The sequence below is a fragment of the Apis dorsata genome, unplaced genomic scaffold, assembly GCF_000469605.1.
Source record: "Apis dorsata unplaced genomic scaffold, Apis dorsata 1.3 scaffold_376, whole genome shotgun sequence".
Classification (NCBI taxonomy): Eukaryota; Metazoa; Arthropoda; class Insecta; order Hymenoptera; family Apidae; genus Apis; species Apis dorsata.
In genome coordinates this window covers 173,579-183,799 of record NW_006263639.1, presented here as the reverse complement: position 1 = coordinate 183,799, position 10,221 = coordinate 173,579, and the positions used below count along the sequence as shown (strand labels likewise).

The 10,221-nt window shown below is 26.3% G+C and overlaps 1 protein-coding gene across 1 annotated transcript in view; it reads right to left on the bottom strand.

The window, feature by feature from the left end:
- Window positions 1–3,655, bottom strand: part of LOC116186004 — a 23,263-nt gene extending 19,608 nt beyond the window's left edge. The window contains exon 1 of the mRNA XM_031511992.1: window positions 3,409–3,655. The gene's annotated coding sequence lies outside the window, so the exon portion shown is untranslated. The remainder of the gene's footprint in view (window positions 1–3,408) is intronic.
- Between the last annotated feature and the right edge of the window lie 6,566 nt (window positions 3,656–10,221).

Sequence of the window (10,221 nt, the reverse complement as noted above, 5' to 3'; positions counted from 1 at the left end):
AAAAAAAAAAAAAAAAAAAAAAAGAAAAAAAAAAGAATCGTTTCCGGAGGTCCTCTTCTGTTCTTCCCTCTCGTTCAAATCCAAGGCATTAATCATAATTTTTTATTGAATCGTTGAAAAGATCTGTGAATTATTCAAGTGGTACCGTATGATTCGAAAATGTTTAACGATGCTTTTCCAATATCGAGATAAGTATGCTATTCTATTATTTGCTAGAAAAATAAATTGGTTTTATGATTGAAGAGATAAATTAATTTGCTACAATGAATTTATATATCTATATCTATATCTATATCTATATTATATATACATATCTAAGTTTTTAAATCGAATTTGAATTTTATATAAATATTATAAAATTATTGTTTAATTTATTAACAATAATTTAACAGTAAGAGTTTTTTATATTTTTCGAAATATATGGAAAATTTATATATAGATATCAATAATTTTATTATTTATCCTTAAAATCTTTTTTTATTATTTTATCTTTTTTTATAACATAAAATTTGATGAAATAAATTATTTACTGACCCATAATGTTCTCTCATAATATTTATTTCAAATAGATATAACAAATGTCTAATTCCTATAACTATTTAATCTACATTGATTAAACTCAGATAAAAATAAAATATTCGCATAAACGTAAAAATTCATCTTCATAAAATGAATTTATCATAAAAAATGTAGTATGAGTTATTATTTATCTTACTAAGTCAAAAATCGATAAAACTTCTCCATGGATCCAATCCATATACTTCGAATTATAAAAATGAATATACTAAAGAAAGATCTCTTTTCTTTTTGAAACTTTTTAAGACAAAAATAAATAAAAATGAAAAAAGCGAAGAGGAAAATAATTAATGAATGAAACGATCAAGTGCATTCGTGTAATAAGGGATAATCAGTCGCATAATCATGACGACACCGACCAACGAAAACCACTGTTATTCGATTATCACGCTTATAAGGATTCCTATTCGCTGGTTCAAACAAGGATTCTCAATGTTGCTGTTCATACATGGGAACAAATGCACACAAAATCTCTCTCTCTCTTGTTCTACTCGACTGTTAATCAAGTCAGTAACTCAAAATGGCTTCCTGCCTAGTAACACCCTCGGATCTTCTCTTTTCGCTATCACCTCGACAAATGCGAGGCTCTATCAATGTAGAATCTCCCGCCTCGTTGATCACGATCTCTTTGATTTTCGCGATTACATTCTGAGTTGACAGGTGCGCGCGTAACGTAGACATATTGTGTCGATACACGTGTGCACGTACGCGTGAATCTGTCCACCGTTTCAACGTTTCATCTGTCGCGACTGGCTCTATTTTATTATACAATCACACCTTCGGGCTCTGTTCCAAGTATCGATTCGTTCGTCCGGGAAAAGAGGTTTTCACTTTGTTCACCATGATAATCGATAAAATAAAAGGAATCGAAAGTATTGCGCTTGAATTAAAAAAAAGATAGAAATGTATCACGTCAATAGGATTGATTCATTTTCTTTTTGTTTCGATTATCAGATAATGGATAAAGAGATGCGTAGATATTTTAATTTTTCGTTTTACTTCTTTTTATTTAATTATAGATTAAACATCACAGAGCTTTTAAATTTTGTATAAACTTGATTTATTTTTGTATTTCATATTTCTTCCACGTATTTTTGTAATTTTTGTATCTCTTTTCTATTTTTTCTTTACTTTTTGTCTTTTCTTTTTTTTACTTTTTACCGTGCTTTGTTTCATTGTATTTATACACTCTTCTAGAATCTTGTTTTTTTTTAATATAAAAAAAGAAGTTATTCATTCTATTTGCAAGAAAACCAGATTTATTAAATTGTCCATAAATAGAATAATTATTCACCTTCTATTGTGATTTTTCAGATAGTTGCAAATATTTCACTTATCTAAATATCGAAATTTGTGATATTAAATACAAGCGTTAAATTAATAAAATTTTTTAAATTGTTTTTTCTTGAACAATTTTGTTTAAAATCTTGCCACGATATTTGTCGCATTTCGAATTTTATTAACGGGCGCAATGATATAAAAATAAATAATACAATCACTTCTCCATGTAATCTAATTCATTCGCCTATTTCCATTCAATGCGCGTACGCGAGTTTTGATTACTACGAATTTTGATTACTATTCAATATCGGTATTGTAACCACAACTGGAAATAATAGAGAGACCTCGAAACCGCAGAACGTTCGTACACACAACCATAAACGGTCGGACAAATTGTCTTTTAATCAATAGCGTCCAATGAAACTAGATACTCGAATACTCTAAATCATCGCTATTAACAAGCGTGCATATCTTGATCGCTATGACGACATAAATCAAGTTCTATTCTTAGATATTTTTTTAATAACAAACGCTCATCGTTAACAAAATTAACGAATTATTTATATTATAATAATACCTATTTATAAATTAAATTTTTATTTGTACAAATTTAAATTTTAAATTTCAAAAAATGAATAAATAAATTTTCAATATTTTCAAGTTATAAACATTTTGAGCGATCAAATATTTCTATAATTATTTACGAAACGATTATCTATGATTTTGATAACTTTTCAACATGTTGAGTTAAAAATCAACATTTTGAATCATCTTTTTTTATATGTATAATCATCGCTTAACAATTAATTAATTTTCAAGATATTTATAAAAAAAATTGCTATTATTTAATTTTATTTACACGTATGCATTCATAGTGGATACATCGACATGTGAATACCATTTATTAATTATTAAAAAATATATATATTATGCCATTTACACATTCAAAATAACAGATGAATTAATATTACTAAACTTAGTATTTATATTATAGTTTGATGCAAGAATAAAATATAAAACAATCCTTGAACGATCGAAATTACAATGGTCGAAATTATAATAATAGAATATGATATAGTATCATTATCATTGTAATTATGATGAATATAACTTCGATTATCCAAAAATTATTTTAGATATTTTTGCATTTCGCTGATCCGAAGAATCCATGAAATATCTAAACCCGCTATGGGTTGGAATTAAGATATTTTAAGCCCATGAAAACCCACGAAAAAGTTTAAGTTTATCGATTGAATTATCCCTTATATATTTTGAATGCCAATGTATTTATAGAAATAATATATAAGCAGTACACAATATAATGAACGCACGAATATACGAAATTCAATAATAACAATCTTTTTTTGCAAATGTTTCAAAAACAATAGCCGAATGATAGTTATACATGTAGAAAAAAATTGTTCAAAAATGTTGATTTCCGTCTACAACTGTTTTCTAAATAATTGATTAATCTTTTGTTGTAGTGATACGAAAGAAAAAAAAATTGAAAAAAAACTAATATATATGCAAAAATATAGAGGAGAGACTTACAACAAAGCTCGATAGATATCATCTGACAATCCTCGGCAATACGCAAGCATTAGGGTAGAACGTATATGATAGGAGCGTTGATTCTGGGGATGGCGATAATAAAAGGGGTTGGCGTACAACCGCAAGCGAGGCCAGATAATTGCGCTGTCAGAGACACTACCACCCGGTTGCGCATTGATATCGTCTACATTCTCCAAACTATTATTTTCGCCTGTTGCCTCCACTGATATATTATACGACGCCGCACGTCCCGATAAATCACATTCAATTTTGATCGCTCGCGTCGCGCTTTACGATTAGAAACGCAAAATCGAAACTTACAATTAGATAATTTCACTTGTAAAATAATTGATATTTAATGAAACGTCATCATTTCGATGAAATGAAATAGATTAGATTAATGTTTTTAATTTTTCATTATTTTATTATTAGATAATGTAATGAAAATGGCTGACTCAAAAATAAAATAAAATATAATATTAATTAAAAATCATTACTATCATTATCAATTTAAATCTGCAATATTTCAATCGAAATTAAAATTATAATTAAATTAAGAGAAAATTTAAAATTAAATGTAAAAAAATCACAGATCATACAAAGACCAAATAAAATTAATTGTTGATATATTTCGTAGGAACGAAAGATCGAAATATTCTTATTTATTTTCTTATTCTGAAGCAAATGCAAACTGTGACATAGATAAGTATTATCGAGTTCGTTCTCGCAAAGAGCATCAATAGGTCTTGTAGATAAGTTTCGAGGGCTTTAATAGACATTCGTATCATGAGAGCACCATTAACTCTAGATTACAGCACTGTGGTATTTACACAGCCCAGGGGCGTAACGTAATACGTGCTGGCTCCCTTTCCTCTTCTAAACCCTTGTATTTCTGACCAAGTTCTCTCTCTATCTCTCTTCATTATCTCTATCCTCTCCCCCTCTATCATTCCCATTTCCTTTTCTATCAAATCCATCGCTCTTTCTCCCTCCTTCTTATGTCCCATCGTGCCATCACCGCATCATCCCTATTTGCTCGACTATCCCCTCGAAATGTATCACTTCGCCTCATTTAATATCGTGGGACGTAACCCGTAGTGACGCCATTGTTCTCGCTAACGTTGGATCACGGCTAAAATAATACCTGCTAATGGCTCCTGGTTTTAAACTGACAAACAGAGACCACGAATGTAATAATATAATACGAGATAAGTAATATAGTTGCTCGTATTGTTGCCTTTATTTCTACTGCTTATGTATGCCGTCCGTAAATTCGTCACGTTTGAGTTCTAAATCGCAATGCGCCCTTTGAATGGATGAAAGGAAATAAAATCGCTTCGAAGAAGGATTGTGCAATCGTAGAAATAAAGTGTTTCTTTCGCGATTGTAATTCATTAGAAATGGATCATCTCAATATCTTTTGGATCGTTTTGAACATTATTATAAAATTATTATACGTTTAGAAATGATTAATTAGGCCTCTATGAGCATTTATGGATTAAAATTTTATTCCTAAATCCGTTTCTGGAATTTTTATTCCATTATATATGTTGATAATTCTTTTGGACATTTGATGAATGATTATATATTAGTAGTAATAAATAGATATTTACTTTAATAAGTACTTTCAAAACTTTTTCAAATTTTTTGAAATCTTTAAACAAAAGAAATATGATCTACATTCCCTAAAACGTATGATATGTAAATATACTTGACCATAGAGGATTAAAACTGTTTGATTATTGATTAAATCTTTAAATAAATATTTATATAGACACAAAATTATCCAGTAAATCTTACTTATATAATCTTTTTCAATCTATGAATTAATTAGAAAATGATTTTTAAAAGATTGATATAATTATTTTTATTTATTTATAAATTATTTATATAGAAAATTTTATTATATAATGAAAATTTTCATTATATAGCATTTATTTATTTCAATATAGCTACATAAAAATGCAATACAAAGTGAATATTGAATCTGATTTATAAATGATTTAAAAGCTATTTTGATAGGCATTAATAAAATATTAAATATAATAATATTATCATAATAAATTAAAATATTAATCATTATTAAAATATTATCATTATAAATTAAAATAAATAATAATATTTAGTATTTAATAAGATCTAATAATTTCATTTATTAAGTAATATTCTCATCTCTATTTGAAGTATAAGTTGTACTCTTTAAAAATAAAATATTATATATTTTTTTTATTATTTTTCTTTATTTTATCTAAAATATATTTTCATATAATATAATATAATATGAAAAGAGCGTAAAATTGTAGCTTATTTTGATTATCATAAAAGAAAATTTCAAAAATGTTGGAAAAATAATAATATAAATCATATTTGACAAATTTTATTAGTCTTTTTGAATAAAAAAGACGTTCAATTTATAATATGTAATTATATGTAATGAAAAAATAACTAAAATTATTAAAAAATTATATATTTACAATTATATAGAGTTTTTAATAGTAATTGAAGAGAATATTAAAAGATTATAATGGAAAAATATGCAATATAAAATGTAATAAAACAAAATGCAATAAATTACGCAACTTTACTATTTCGTATTATTGAATTTGTTATATGAGTTTGCAAAACAGTTGAAATGAATACTAAAAGTATATTAAAAATAAATCTTTCCTTTTGTAAAATTATCAATTTTTATAAATAAATTTTATTTTGCAATTAAATAATGAAAATCGTTTATAGTTTTCATTTTTTTTACAGAATATGATAAATTCTATTTCTTTAATTTAATCGTTCAACACAAGTATCGAAGATCAACAAAATTTAACGATAGATCATAGTATTAATTAAAATAGAATAAAGTATAACGCGTATAATATACATCTTTAATATTTGGAGTATTTCTGTCTTTTTCTTTCTCTCTTTCTCTTTTTTTTTTTTAACAAGACGAACGCTTCTTTTTTTCACAGAACATTTACGCTAGAGGTAGCACGATTCTTGCGAAATTAAAAACTTTACGGGCACGTTCATTTCGGCCTTTTAAGCGGTACAGGAAAAAACCGTGAAACACGGACATATTCGAATAACGTTTTCATCTCGCACGCGATTCTGCGAATTCTCCGTCATAAAATCCCGACACGATCTTCGAAGTACGTCCAGAAACATTTTATTATTTCCTATTCTCGCGTATTATACCGTTGTATAATTTTCATGGGCGGAAAAAGGAAAAAAGAAGAGCGGATGGAGAGAGAGAGGGAAAGAAAAGAGTAGGAGGACGAAGTTCGTTGCACGCGGCTATGCACCCGACACAGCAGTAATTTGTAGTTTTTACGAGAAATTCTATATTTGCTCGAGCTTTTCATTAACCCGCTCGCGTTAACCAAGCTGCGACACGGTAATAAGGGGTGCACGAGCAAAAGGGGTTCAGCAGCTAACTGAGCGCAGCTATGAGTCGGTACAATAAAGAAGAGGTTACGGTTAGAAAAAGTGAGAGAAAGAACGACAAAGTTGGAAAACTTTCTGCTATTAATTAATTATTTCTGCAACAAATACCAGTAAAAACAAATCTTACATCGGATGGAACGAGAAAAAAGAAAGACAATCGGTAAATATATGTAGATATATTTATTCAAAGGCAGTTTGTTTTTTCAGAAAAAAATCTGAAAGAAAATCCACAATAAGACTTTTTTAATTTAATTTTTAAAAAATATTTATAAATATATAAGAGTTTTCGATCTGATGAAAAAAATATCCAAATATTTAAATTTTCAAATCAAAAAACTAATAATTTGGATTCAAAGATATAAAAAGGATATTTAAAGCATTATTAAATTATAATCTTATATTTAAGATTATAAAATTATTTAATACTTCATAACTTTAAATTAGTAAATCTAAATTTTTTTAAAGATAAAAATGTTAAAGTTATTTATATATTAGAAAATATGAACAATGCAATTTAATTAAACTTATTTTAATTCTTTTAAATACTCTATTTTGATAGACTTTATTTTCTAAAATAACTTTCTTAAAATATTTTCATCACTTCAAAATTTCATTCAATCAAAATTTCGAACGAAAATAATATTAATTGAAAAATATTTATATTAATATTGTAGAATTATAATCATCGATGGGGATATATAATATAATTGGGATATATAATAGAATAGAGAAATTGACAGCTGCACAATTCACAGAACGATGGATGTTGTCATTGCAGGATACAAGAACAAAAGTGTAGACAGGATATCTCGAGAACTTAAGTAATACGCGACTGAGAATCTTCCGACACCTATTGGTATCTTGTCCGTTACAGACACGAGTGGCGCTCGTTTCTCGAATTACAAAACTTCGCTAGCCAAGGGCCGTGCCTAAAACAATATTGGTGGGGGCAAAGAGAGCCCGTGCGACCCCTACATTAGATATTTATTTAAGACCGTTCGACACGGCTGCTTTGCTCTTGTTCACCGTGAAATTCTTGCTTCGTATATGTGCATATACACGATGTACAGCTCACTCACGAAGGTACCAAGTAGTTGGGACTAAGTACTCCAAACCCAAAATGTTGACCTAGTTAATAGCTTCGTGTTTGATTTGACTACTGTTGTCCGGATAAGCGGTTCCGTAATGCGAACCCTGTGCTTTTATTATTATCGGTCGTGAAATTTAATACTATTGAAATTATCTTCTATTAGGAATACTGACACTCCTTTCTGTATTTCTTTTTATTATTTTTATTTCTTAGTTAAAACAAATTATAATTATTGATATATTGATTATTGTAATTAATGACAAATTATAATTATAATTATTGATAATTATATTTGTAGAAATTTAATAATATATTTTATTTTTTTATTTATTTTTCTAATAGCATACATAATAGTATAAAATTTCTAATAGTATATATAATATATTATTTATTTTTCTATTTCTAATAATAATACAATTAGAATAATAGAATATAACGATATGAATAGAATAATAGAATATAACGATTTGTATTTATATATTTAAGAAATAGAACGATTTGTATTTACTATACTTAATTATATGTATGTGACTTTGTCTTAATATTTTTTTATAATATATATATATAAATGATATGATATTAATGTATATTATGTATAATATTTCTATATAAGAATCATATTGTATTTATAATCTATATTTAATATAAATTTATGAAGTAATAAATTAATGAAATAGAATCAGATTTATAGAGAATTATATAATACTTTTCTAACTATATAATATTTTTTCAAGCGTATAGAATGTAAATTCGTGAATCTTAATTAAGATTCTATAGAACAACACGGACAAAGTTTATTGAAGAAAGTTTGTAACTCATTGTTTTCTCATTCTATAAAATATTTGATGCAAATTTATGTTACTCGCATTAGCGTTTATAATGAGAAAAGAGAGAATAAAAAAGAAAAATAAATAAACATTTCTTTACAAGTTATAAAAATAAAATCTAGCAGAAATCAATCTTTCTTCTTTTCAGAAAAATAAGTAAAAATAAAAGTTAAAAAAAATAAAAATAAAATATTCTTAATTTCTTCAATACGTTTAAACTGGCTTTATCAAGAAAGAATTTATAATTTTAACATTAACATAACATTATTTATAATTATAATTATATTAATTATATTAATTATAATAATATATAATATAATATATATAATTATAATTATAATTATAATATTATTTATAATTTGCAAAAGAATTATATCAAATCATGTATTGAAGTTGTAAATATCATGATTAAAATACATCAAAGATCATTTTTGTTATACCTGAATATCATAATGGATTGATTTCAATTTAAATTCAAACTGTTATGTTTTTACAATAATCTTATTTATTATAAACAATACAAACGCGCATAAAGATTTTGATATGAATAATTTAAATTAATTTATTTAATATTTTTTCAATTATCAATCAATATTTTAAAGATATATATGTATGTATATATATAAACGAAATAAAATTTTTACTACGAATATTTTACTAACCGAACATACGCTGTAACTTTCATAGTATGAATTGTTAAAAATTGAACAAAACTGAAATCCCCGGGGGGCAGGAAAACTAGAATTCAAAACTCAGAAGCCAACGAAAGCCATTGATCCTAATGCACAAGGAAACGATCACTCGCTCTGTCGATCAATGAAGAGAGAGAAAAAAGGACTTTTTGCAAGCCGACTTATACGTCTCAGTGACGATGTAACGACTTCACAATTCGAGCTGAGGCCTGTTAATCCTCCACCCAATCGATCGAGCCGGAATTCATGCTGTTTACTGAAACACCCACAAACTCTCTTTTTCAATGCTGCATTTTCAGCTGTGCTTCTTTTTAAGTGAAATGCACTGTATCATAATTCGACTTATAAATTTCTCTAGACGAAAATTTTATGTTCTTAATATTAATTTTTTAAAACAAAAATTTATTTTTTGAATTATCATATTGTTTTACGAAAATTTTACGAAATTTTTTGAAATTATTATATTATCGATTTATGATAAATTTAATTATATTATTAAAAAAAATAAATAAAATAAGTAATTAATTTTAATGTATATTTTTATGTCAATAAAATTATGTAATATTTTGTGTAATTTTATAAACATCATATTATCCTCAAGTATCATCTGTGTAAACAATTAAACAATCCATAGAACAGTAAACGTTGAGTGTACAAACATTCGACGTTCTTTTATATGAAAGGATCTTTTACGGTGTTTGACACTGAAAAGAGCAAAATCGGGGAATTTTGCTTCATATTTGCCCCTATTTAAAATCAGAAAAAT